Here is a 13279-nt window from a genome sequence, read left to right on the forward strand (position 1 = left end):
GTGGATATACACTGTACTAGTGCCGACATTGTGCATGCTCTGTTGCCTGTGTCTATGTGCCTGTGGTTCCGTCAGTGTGATCATGTGATGTATCTGACCCCAGGAATGTGTCAATAAAGTTTCCCCTTCCTGGGACAATGAATTCACGGTGTTCTTATTTCAATTTCCAGGAGTGTATTTCGCAATGACACCGTAGCAAAATTTACTAGAACAGAGACTCGTTAATTGGATGAAGTGCAGTGACATTTCTCGCAAACAAGCGCAATGCCCTTGCACTTATCTCGTGTATGGTTTTCGACAAGTTGACCCCAGATATCGAATACAGATCGTTTAGATGGCTACGAAACGCTTGTAAGTAATTCACGATCGTTTTATACGGAATCTGCATGTGTCAGAGACGTAGTGACAATCAAAATCTGCACAAAGGTAACGGGAAAACCTTACACCGCAACAAAGTCGCGTGTCCTTAGGAGTCAATGGCTATCGATGACAAAGTTCTGCGCAACTCAACGCTCATGTCGTGGGTATTGTACTGTAAAGTTGCAACGCGTTTTTAACTTGTTTTGTTTCCATTTTTTATTTGATCCTGTAGATTACATGTTGTATAAGGAATGTACTATTAATATAGAACAAGCCAAGTCAGAGAATAGAGTGTTATATGAACATGTTTTCTTTTTTTCTACCTAAGCATTTTTAAACAGTATTACTGAACGGCTAATCCGGTTCTCGTACATGGTGCACAGTCGCAGTTGCAGGTTGCGAAACTAAGAGCTTCCAGAGGTAAAAAAATTTGATTTTCAGTATTTCGCCTAATTACTGACCGAATTTAAAAATTTAAAATGCTGTCATTATTTACTCATTAGAAAATGGTTTATTACTGTAAGTCAGGTATTAAAGTTAGAACCTGTGTATAATCGTATGTCTTGTGGCAGGATAACTCAAGGCGCCCCAATTACCCAGACTATATTCATTCAGAATTTGAGAATGAGGGCACTTAGCGACTTTCAACAAACCTTAGACAGAATTTAAAACCCTTAAGAAACTTTTTCTCGCTGAACACCCCACAAAATAATGAAAAGAACATAAGTTATCGCTTACTACATTTCCGCTGTTCATAAAGTATAACTTGAGTATCAGGCATGACGTTTTAATTTATTACTTCGTTACTATTGACTCTGCTCGCAACATGTTTTGTAGGCAATATCAATATATACTGTACCTTCTAACCTATATCACTGTATGACACATAATATGCGCGAATTATCCAGATTATAGTCATCAAGTGTTTGATAATGAGCGCACTTAGCTACTTCCAACGAACTTTAAATATAATTTCAAAACTTTTTCTTGCTTACATGCTTATAATATTGAACACTTAAACTCACCTGTACAGCAATCAAACGTTTCAAGCTGTTTTTATGCATAGGAGTTTGATTCTTTGAAGAATTGGGGTTTGCTGGTAGCTATTATTGTAGTTAATTTGTAAGTACAATTGGATACATGTCTTAGTGCACTCTGCATCTTTTTGGCCGTAAATTACGCATGAATTCTTAAAATTGGAGAAAAAATAAATATAAATTTTTATTTTTGTGGCATAAATAAATAAAGTATATTTGTATGCTCATTAAGTAAAGTACATATTTATTTCCATGACATAAGCAACAGACGAATGGAAAAACTGGTGGAAGCCGACCCTGGGAAGGATCAATTCGGATTCCGTAGAAATGTTGGAACACGTGAGGCAATACTGACCTTACAACTTATCTTAGAAAATACATTAAGGAAAGGCAAACCATCGTTTCTAGCATTTGTAGACTTAGAGAAACCTTTTGACAATGTTGACTGGAATACTCTCTTTCAAATTCTGAAGGTGGCAGGGGTAAAATACAGGGAAAGGAAGGCTATTTACAATTTGCACAGAAACCAGATGGCAGTTATAAGATTCGAGGGGCATGAAAGGGGAGCAGTGATAGGGTGGGGAGTGAGACAGGGTTGTAGCCTATCCCCGATGTTATTCAATCTGTATATTGAGCAAGCAGTTAAGGAAACAAAAGAAAAATTCAGTGTAGGAATTAAAATCCATAGAGAAGAAATTAAAACTTTCAGGTTCGCTGATGACATTGTAATTCTGTTAGAGACAGCAAAGGACCTGGAAGAGCAGCTGAACGGAATGGACATTGTCTTGCAAGGAGTATATAAATGAACACCAACAAAAACAAAACGATGATAATGGAATGTAGTCGAATTAAATCGGGTGCTGCTGAGGGTATTAGGTTAGGAAATGAGACGCTTGAAGAAGTAAATGAGTTTTGCTATTTAGGGAGCAAAATAACTGATGATGGTCGAAGTAGAGAGAATATAAAATGTAGACTGGCAATGGCAAGGAAATCGTTGCTGAAGAAGAGAAATTTGTTAACATCGAGTATAGATTTAAGTGTCAGGAAGTCGTTTCTGAAAGTATTTGTATGGAATGTGGTCATGAATGGAAGTGAAACATGGGCGATAAATAGTTTGGACAAGAAGAGCATAGAAGGTTTCGAAATGTGGTGGTACAGAAGAATGCTGAAGATTAGATGGGTAGATCACATAACTAATGAGGAGATATCGAATAGAATTGGGGAGAAGAGAAATTTGTGGCACAACTTGACCAGAAGAAGGGATCGGTTGGTAGGACATATTCTGAGGCATCAAGGGATCACCAATTTAGTATTGGAGGGCAGCGCGGAGGGTAAAAATCGTAGAGGGAGACCAAGAGATGAATACAATGAACAGATTCAGAAGGAAGTAGGTTGCAGTAGGTACTGGGAGATGAAGAAGCTTGCACAGGCTAGAGTAGCATGGAAAGCTGCATCAAACCAGTCTCTGGACTGATGACCACAACAACAACAACAACAAGCAACAGTACGACAAACTTATCTTGTAGAATCTTTGTGCACTTGCATCTGTCCCAGTATTTGAGATTCGTGCTACTACTTGCATTGTGCTTTTTATGTAAGTGTAAAGTTGGTTACTTAAGAAATACCTGATAATTCAGAAATCAATTGCAGGGTTTGCTCCATTAAGTGTGTTAATTGCGGGTTGTCTTGTGCACTTCTCGTTGTTATCGATAATAAAAATAGGTAATTTGTAAATGTATAACATTTTGACATATAATACGAAGTATCAATTTGATTTTGTCATCGTTGTCGTCTTACATACAGGGTTTAGCCACCTCCCTGCTCCAAATTTAATTGATGAATTAATTAAATTTTAATAATTCGGTTGATCATGTTCCTTCAGAGCTTTAAATTCAGTTTCCTCAGGAAAATATTGTTGTACGTAAAACGCTTTACGCTTCAAAAACTGATTTAATTTATGAAACGTCTGATCTATAGGAAAAGTTATTAGATTCCCTTTTCACATTAGCGGTAAATTGTCTTATACTCTCAGTCCTTGCCTGATAAAGTTCGTGAGAGTTGCAGACAATGTTGAAAATTTTTCCTCTCTCTTGTTCCTTTGTTGTGACTGTACAATGTACCTGACGTTGGCTACGAATACACTAGTGGCCATTAAAATTGCTACACCACGAAGATGACGTGCTACAGACGGGAAATTCAACCGACAGGAAGAAGATGCTGTGATATGCAAATGATTAGCTTTTCAGAGCATTCACACAAGGTTGGCGCCGGTGGCGACACCTACAACGTGCTGACATAGGAAAGTTTCCAACCGATTTCTCATACACAAACAGCAGTTGCCTGGTGAAACATTGTTGTGATGCCTCGTGTAAGGAGGAGAAATGCGTACCATCACATTTCCGACTTTGATGAAGGTCGGATTGTAGCCTATCGCGATTGCGGTTTATCGTATCGTGACATTGCTGCTCGCGTTGGTCGAGATCCAATGACTGTTAGCACAATATGGAATCGATGGGTTCAGGAGGGCAATACGGAACGCAGTGCTGGATCCCAACGGCCTCTATCACTAGCAGTCGAGATGACAGGCATCTTATCCGCATGGCTGTAACGGATCGTGCAGCCACGTCTCGATCCCTGAGTCATCAGATGGGGATGTTTGCAAGACAACAACCATCTGCACGAACAGTTCGACGACGTCTGCAGCACCATGGACTATCGCTCGGAGACCATGGCTGCGGTTACCCTTGACGCTGCATCACAGATAGGAGCGCCTACGCTGGTGTACTCAACGACGAACCGGGCTGCACGAATGGCAAAACGTCATTTTTTCAGTTGAATCCAGGTTCTGTTTACAGCATCATGATGGTCGCATCCGTGTTTGGCGACATCGCGGTGAACGCACATTGGAAGTGTGTATTCGTCATCGCCATATTGGCGTATCACCCGGCCTGATGGTGTGGGATGCCATTAGTTACATGTCTCGATCATCTCTTGTTCGCATTGACGGCACTTTGAACAGTGGACGTTACATTTCAGATGTGTTACGACCCGTGGCTCTACCCTTCATTCGATCCCTGCGTACCCTACATTTCAGCAGGAGAATGCACGACCGCATGTTGCAGGTGCTGTACGGGCCTTTCTGGATACAGAAAATGTTCGACTGCTGCCCTGGCCAGCACGTTCTCCAGATGTCTCACCAACTGAAAACGTCTGGTCAGTAGTGCTAGTTCTGTAGGGTTCGCAGGAGAGCTTCTGTAAAGTCTGGAAGGCAGGAGACGAGATACTGGCAGAAGTAAAGCTGTGAGGAGGGGGTGTGAGTCGTGCCTGCGTAGCTCAGTTGGTAGAGCACTTGCCCGTGAAAGTCAAAGGTCCCGAGTTCGAGTCTCGGTCCGTCACACAGTTTTAATCTGCCAGGATGTTTCATATCAGCGTACACTCCACTGCATAGTGAAAATCTCATTCTGGATACATAAAATCAGTCAAAAAACAGTCTAGATCGCAATGATTATGTTATTAAAATGACTGGTTTCGCCTAGTCTTAGGTCGTCTTCAGAATATTTTAGATCTGGTAGCCACGAACAGACCAGACCTCATCGACGGTGTCAGTTTGAGACAGGGATTAGTGAACATGATGTTGGTTCAAATGGTTCAAATGGCTCTGAGCACTATGGGACTCAACTTCTGAGGTCATTAGTCCCCTAGAACTTAGAACTAGTTAAACCTAACTAACCTAAGGACATCACAAACATCCATGCCGGAGGCAGGATTCGAACCTGCGACCGTAGCGGTCTTGCGGTTCCAGACTCCAGCGCCTTTAACCGCACGGCCACTTCGGCCGGCGAACATGATGTTGTCATTACGACTATGGTTAAGAAGGCTAGGAGAGTATTCTTACTAGAAAGAGTAGATAAGAAGTTGTTAGCATCCCACTTAGTAAATGAATCGATTTCATTTACTTCCGGTACGATGGACGTGGAAGAATTATGGATAAATTTTAAACACATTGTAAATCACGGTTTGGACGAGTATGTGCCGAAAAAGTAGGTTACGGACGCGAAAGACCCACCGTGGTTTAACAACGCAATTCGAAGAATGCTCAGGAAGCAAAGGCAGTTGCACTCGCGGTACAAGAAAGATCGGGAGAATGACAGGCAAAAGTTAGTAGAGATTCGTGCTGCTGTAAAAAGAGCGATGCGCGAAGCATTCAACCACTACCACCGTCATACCTTAGCAAAAGATCTTGCTGAAAACCAAAGGAAATTGTGGTCTTACGTAAAATCGGTAAGCGGGTCGAAGGCTTCCATCCAGTCACTCACTAATCAGTCTGGCCTGGCAACGGAAGACAGCAAAACGAAAACTGAAACTTTAAATTAAGCATTTGAGATATCTTTCACGCAGGAGGATCGAACAAACATACCACCGTTTGAGTCTCGTACAGATTCCCGTATGGAGGACATAGTGATAGACATCCCTGGGGTTGTGAAGCAGCTGAATGGGTTAAAAATAAATACATCGCCAGGTCCTGATGGGATTCCAATTCGGTTTTACAGAGAGCACTCTACTGCATTGCTCCTTACTCAGCATGCATTTGTCGCGAATCTCTTGCCCAACGTAAAGTCCCTAGCGACTGGAAAAAAGCACAGGTGACGCCTGTATATAAGAAGGGTAGAAGGACGGATCCTCAAAATTACAGACCAATATCCTTAACATCGGTTTGTTGCAGGATTCTCAAACATATTCTCAGTTCGAATATAACGAATTTCCTTGAGACAGAGAAGTTGCTGTCCATGCATCAGCACGGCTTTAGAAAGCATCGCTCGTGCGAAACTCAACTCGCCCTTTTTTCACATGATATCTAGCGAACCATGGATGAAGGGTATCAGACGGATGCCATATTCCGTAACTTCCGGAAAGCGTTTGACTCGGTGCCCCACTGCAGACTCCTAACTAAGGTACGAGCATATGGGATTGGTTCCCAAGTATGTGAGTGGCTCGAAGACTCCTTAAGTAATAGAGCCCAGTACGTTGTCCTCGATAGTGAGTGTTCATCGGAGGTGGTGGTATCATCTGGAGAGCCCCAGGGAAGTTTCGTAGGTCCACTGTTGTTTTCTATCTACATAAATGATCTTTTGGATAGGGCGGATAGCAATGTGCGGCTGTTTGCTGATGATGCTGTGGTGTACGGGAAGGTGTCGTCGTTGAGTGACTGTAGGAGGATACAACATGACTTGGACAGGATTTGTGATTGGTGTAAAGAATGGCAACTAACTCTAAATATAGATAAATGTAAATTAATGCGTATAAAGAGGAAAAAGAATCCCGTAATGTTTGAATACTCCATTAGTAGTGTAGCGCTTGACACAGTCACGTCAATTAAATATTTGGGCGTAACATTGCAGAACGATATGAAGTGGGACAAGCATGTAATGGCAGTTGTGGGGAAGGCGGGTAGTCGTCTTCGGTTCATTGGTAGAATTTTGGGGAGATGTGGTTCATCTGTAAAGGAGACCGCTTATAAAACACTAATACGACGTATTCTTGAGTACTGCTCGAGCGTTTGGGATCCCTATCACGTCGGATTGAGGGAGAACATAGAAGCAATTCAGAGGCGGGCTGCTAGATTTGTTACTGGTAGGTTTGGTCATCACGCGAATGTTACGGAAATGCTTCCGGAACTCGGGTGAGAGTCTCTAGAGGAAAGGAGGCATTCTTTTCGTTAATCGCTACTGAGGAAATTTAGAGAACCAGCATTTGAGGCTGACTGCAGTACAATTTTACTGCCGCCAACTTACATTTCGCGGAAAGACCACAAAGATAAGATAAGAGAGATTAGGGCTCGTACAGAGGCATATAGGCAGTTATTTTTCCCTCGTTCTGTTTGGGAGTGGAACAGGGAGAGAAGATGCTAGTTGTGGTACGAGGTACCCTCCGCCACGCACCGTATGGTCGATTGCGGAGTATGCATGAAGTTGTAGATGTAGAACAGCACCATCAGCTGAAGTTGATGTCTAGAACAGTCAGCAGACCTCAGTCGCCGAAACATTCATACCTCAGCTATTGAGGTGCTATTCCAATACAGGTGGACACCCTCTGCAATGCTGTTCGAGTTTAGGGAGAATACCAAGTGGACTCATGCCTGAATGGGAATTTGGACTGACGAGGGAGGCGTCCTAGTGTACTCTGTGCAGTTGTGCAAAGCCACTGAGCAAGGTTGGCGTAGGGGTTAGTGCATTTTTCTAATGAGCAGGAGACATGTGTTCCAATCCCGTCCCTGGTAAAATCTTCATTCGTCGCTTCAGTGTGCATATGGACGAGGTGCTATCCAAAATTTTCGGGACTGGTGCTGCCATCTCTTGAAAACTTTACCTTTGGACTAATGGTCACCATCACCCTCGAAGTAGTTCCCATCCGCATGTACACACTGGTCCCAGTGCTTCTGCCACTGCTCAAACATTTCTGGAAGTCCTCTTCTTTGAGGGTGTTTATCACCACCAGTGGTGCTTCTTGAATCCTATCTATAATGTGGAACCGACGGCCTTTCAACTTGAGTTTCAGTCTTGGGAATAGCGCGAAATCGCAAGGTGCCAAATCTGGCGAGTACAGTGGATGGGGTACAACCGCCATGTTGTTTTTTTGCCAAAAAGGCCCTGATGAGCAAGGACGTGTGACAGGGGGCTTTGTCGTGATGCAGCAGCCAGTTCCCTTGACGCCAAAGTTCGGGCCGTCGTCGCCGCACGTTTTCACGGAGCCATCGCAGAACGTCACAGTAGTATGCGGATTTCACTGTTAGGTTGGGTGGGAAGAATTCTTTGTGCACAATTCCCTTGATATCAAAGAAAACGATGATCGTGCTCTTCAGTTTGCTCTTCACCTGTCTCGCTTTTTTGGGTCTTGGAGAACCTGGGCTCTTCCACTGGGACGATGGTTGCTTTGTCTCTGGGTCATAACCGTAAATCCAACTCTCGTCGCCGGTGATAACCCGTGACAAGAAGGTTGGATCAGTAGATGCGGTCTGATGAAGGTCCGTGCATACTTCAACATGCTGTGCCTTCTGATCGGCAGTCAAGATCTTTGGGACAAATTATGCGGCGACACGTTGCATCCCCAATTCATCAGTGAACATTTGTTGACGTGTTCCATAACCAACACCCACTTCATCCGCAAGGTCTTGAATGGTTCGATGTCGATCCCCACGAACCAATTGTTGAAGTTTGGCAACAATGTCTGGCGTTGTGCGGCTAACGGGCCTTCCAGTGTGAGCATCATCTTCGACGTCTGTACGGCCGGCCCTGAACCGAACATGCCCCTCAAATACACCCATACGTCTCATGCTCTGTCTCCCAAACATTTGTTGAATCACTGCAAGGGTCTCCGTAGCACTTTTCCCGAGATTCGCACAGAATTTGATACACACGCGCTGTTCTGTTCGCGGATCCATCGTAAAATCGCCACACTCCAAACCCAATTACGGAAATCACTGTGGACACGCACCACGTCCTCCTAGCTGAATTCCACTCCGCACACTGACTCATCAGATATGCAGGTCTCGCCACATTGCGGTGCAAAGATCTACTACTCCTACTTTCCAGATGGCAGCACCAGTGCCGAAATTTTTGGATTCCACCTCGTACATCACAGACGTTTGAGAGTTGAATAGGTCTCAGGAACCACATATTTTCACTTCAAGTTACAATGACGTCCGGCCTTATCTTCTGGGGGCTTCACTTTCTTTTTTGTCAGCCAGTGTAACTGCCATACTAGACAACGTCAAAAGTTCATGATGCTGTTGTGTATCGAAAAGTCTCAATGGAAGAAGTGAACAGCTGTACGAACTGCAGCGGCTCGTCGCTTGGTGCAGAGTTTGGTGTCGGCCCTCAACGTAAATAAAGGTAGCGTACTGCACATAAAAAGGGAAAAGACAAGTCATCATTTCATTTCACGATTGCCGAAAACGCTCCGGTAACCTTCAGATTGTAGATTGATCGTAAGAATCCACGAGAAGTATTGTCCATCCACGAAGGATAAAACCTTTCGGACGATCCTGGAGTATTTCTCTGGGACCCTTACCAGGTATGATTGGTGGAGGAAAGTAGAGAACGTCCAAAGAAGAGCAGCACGTTTCGTGGTTGGTTGGTTGGTTGGTTTTGGGGAAGGAGACCAGACAGCGTGGTCATCGGTCTCGTCGGATGAGGGAAGGATGGGGAAGGAAGTCGACCGTGCCCTTTCAGAGGAACCATCCCGGCATTTGCCTGGAGTGATTTAGGGAAATCACGGAAAACCTAAATCAGGATGGCCGGACGCGGGATTGAACCGTCGTCCTCCCGAATGCGAGTCCAGTGTCTAACCACTGCGCCACCTCGCTCGGTCACGTTTCGTGACGGAATGCTGAAGTAAGGGGGTAAGACTAGTGGAAAAGCTCATCAAAGTCGAGTGGCTGAATATACAAGGGAGACCTTTTCGATCGTGGTGCGGTTTACTGATAAAATGCCCAAAGTGTACGTAGCGTGCACTGTACAAGGTGAGGTAGCCGAGGCAAGCTGTCTCAAATAAATCCACAGTGAGTAAATATGTAGAGGCGTAGTTTTAGTTATAGCAGACAGTGTGGCTGATTTTCTGACGGGCACAGATAATTTGTAAAGTTTGCAGACGCCGAACTTTGACGTCGACGCTTTTTTGTAATTTTCCTAGATTTTTTTTTTTATTGGAACTGAACCAAGCATCTCTCCTAACAGTCTTCAGACGCACTTTCTCTGGTGTTTCGGCATATTTTAGCAGTTTTGTTTCTGCAATACGTAGATGCCACCAGCCCAGACAAATACTGCACATCACATCTTTCATGCGATGCTCGGTGTCGACGGAGAGCGTCGGCTTGTTTCCCATTAAAAAAAATTACGCATTTTTAAAGAGGAATTCTACATGCCCTTCCGACTGAGCAGTCCCAAATTGCTTTAGTGCGATATTTGTTTTATCGATATGTATTTACAGGAACAGTAAATGAAGAAGAGTAACCAGCACTCCAGAAGCGACTGTAGCGCTCTGACCCGTGCTTGCTGCTACCGCATTTGAGAAGCGCTGCTCAGTACTTGCTGGTGTACTGGTTATTCTTCTTCTTCTTCTTCTTCTTCTTTCGATTTCGGCCATCTTTGGACCACGTTCAACAATTCACTTGCCCGGCTTTTTGATCTTTTTTTCTCTCTTCCCAATATTTCCTCATCATTTTCGAGTGGTTCCTTCTCCGCTCTTCCGACCATTTCCTGTTATTATTCTTTAGTTTCGTTTCTTCTGGAAAACACTTAATTTCGTTCACTATTTGTCTAAACTTTTCCCTGTCCCTGATTGACTCACGGGTGACATTAAAATAGGCCAAATCCTTTTTCACCATCTGTATCCATTTATTGTTGGTTTTTTCGTTCCTGTTACTATGTTCAAACACTTTTCTTGTTAGTCTGTTTCCATCCATCCTCGACAGGTGACCATAAAACGTCAGTCTGCGTTTACGCATTGCCTCACTCACTTTCTCAATAGTTTTGTATATTTCCTTATTACTCTTTAGCTTGTACTCTTCTCCAATCTTTCTCGGTCCTAATATTTTTCTCAAAATTTTCCTTTCTTTCTTTTCCATGTTTTCTATTTCCCCCTTTTTGTTAAGAGTTAGGCACTCCGATGCATACAGGCATTCTGGTCTAATGACAGTTTTATAATGTCTTAATTTAGCTTGAATCGAAATGTTTTTTTTGTTATATATGTCTTTGGTTTTTTGAAAAGCAAATTCCATTTTCCTTGCTCTCGCCTGGTTTGCACTCTTGTCTAAACCATTCACTTGAATTATTTCACCTAAATACTTAAATTTTTCTACTCTCTTAATATTGCCGTATTTAGTAATAAGATTTTTCTTGTTATTTCTATGATTAGACATATACACGGTTTTTTCAAATGAAATCTGCAGTCCAGCTCTGGCCGAAACTTCTTGTAGTTTCTCCAGGTAGTTCTGAGCTATTTCTTCGTTTTCTGTAATTATTGCCAGATCGTCTGCAAAAGCTAAACAGTCCACTTCTATTTTTTCTTTTTTTGTTCCAATTCTGATGTCATTCTTGGTGCCTTTGAGTTCTTCTTTCCATATTCTCAATATCTTTTCCAGTACGCAGTTGAAGAGGATTGGGGATAAACCATCACCTTGTCTAACACCTGTTTTAATTTCGAACTTCCTTGAAATTTCACCCATAAATTTAACTTTGGCCTTACTGTTTGTTAGCGTCTGTTTGATAATTTGAATTGTTTTCGTATCGACCCCAAATTCTTCCAATACTTTCAGTAATGTTTCTCTATCTACCGAGTCGTATGCTTTTTTGAAATCTACAAATACTATTGCAAATCTCTGGCCTCTTGAGATTCTGTAACGAATTAGTGTTTTCAGGTTAAATATTTGTTCAACACAGGATCTACCTTGTCTAAAACCTGCTTGATATTCACCTATTTTTTTATCCAGAACTGGCTCCACGATTTGAAGTAATTTCCTTGACAAAATTTTGTATCCTACTGGTAGTAGCGAGATCCCTCTATAATTATTAACATTCATATTATCCCCCTTTTTGTGTAGTGGGTGTATCAGGGCACACTGCCAGTCTTCAGGAATTCTTTCTTCGTCCCAGATCTTCTTAAACATATGTTCCAAAACTTGTGGGAGGTTGGTATCCATTATTTTTAGGATTTCTGGTACTATGGAGTCTTCACCTGGGGCTTTATTGTTTTTTAGACTGTGTATTATGTGTTTTATTTCTTCAGCGTCTGGAGGTTTTGACTCGGTATTAGTATTTCGGTGGTTTTCAAAACTCATTTTATCTTTGGGTGGTTCACAATTTAGTAGATTCTCGAAATATTTTGCTAATATTTCACAATTAGTCTTGTTTGTCAAACCTAGCTTGTTCTCTTCATCTTTAAAACATAAATTTGGGGATTGGTATTTGGTTAGCTGTTTTCTAAAAGTTTTGTAGAAATCTCTAGAATTATTTCTTTTAAAGTCTTCCTCAATCTGTTCTAGGTTATCCTGAAATTGTCTTCTTTTTTTATTACGGAAAAGCTTAGCTGTTTCTCTTCTCTGGATTTTAAAATTGTCAAGATCTTGAGGATCTTTTGTGGAGTTCCATTTCTGCCACAATTTCTGTCTCTTCTCCAGGTTCTCATCACATTCATTGTCCCACCATGGATGTCTTCTTACTCTTTTCACGAGACAATTTTCTTTTGCTATTTCAACTATTTCGTTTTTGATCTCCTCCCATCCCGCTTCCTTATTTATTGTGGATATGCCATCGCTATCTTTGTGCAATGCTCTTTGAAACCGTTGTTTAATTTCTTCATTTTTTAACGTTTCTGTGTTATATTTTGGAATTTTGTAAAAGGTTTTCTTCTCTTTTCGAAATGGGAGTGGTCTGAATTTAATCGTAGTCAAATAGTGGTCTGAATCAACATCAAGGCTTTTCAGCACTTTAGTGTTTTGAATTTCTTCTTGACAATGAAGTGAGATAGCCACATGGTCAATTTGGAATTCTCCGAGAAGTGGATTTGGTGATCTCCATGTTTTAGTTTTCCGGCTCAGCTTTTTGAAATGTGTTGTCATTATTTTCAAGTTGAAATGCCTACATACCTCTATAAGCCTTTCTCCATTTTTTGAAGTTCTTTTGTGACCTGGGAAGAGGCCTACTGTTCCATGGTATTTTTTCTCCCTTCCTATTTGTGCGTTAAAATCGCCTACTAACATTTTTATGTTCTTCTTTGAGCATCTATCCAGTTCCATTTCAAGTATCTCCCAAAATTCTTCAACTTTCTCCGGGTTATTTTTGTTGTCCTGGTTTATGGGTGCATGGCAGTTGATTATAGAGTATCCT

Source organism: Schistocerca serialis, chromosome 4 (assembly GCF_023864345.2).
Source record: "Schistocerca serialis cubense isolate TAMUIC-IGC-003099 chromosome 4, iqSchSeri2.2, whole genome shotgun sequence".
Lineage (NCBI taxonomy): Eukaryota > Metazoa > Arthropoda > Insecta > Orthoptera > Acrididae > Schistocerca > Schistocerca serialis.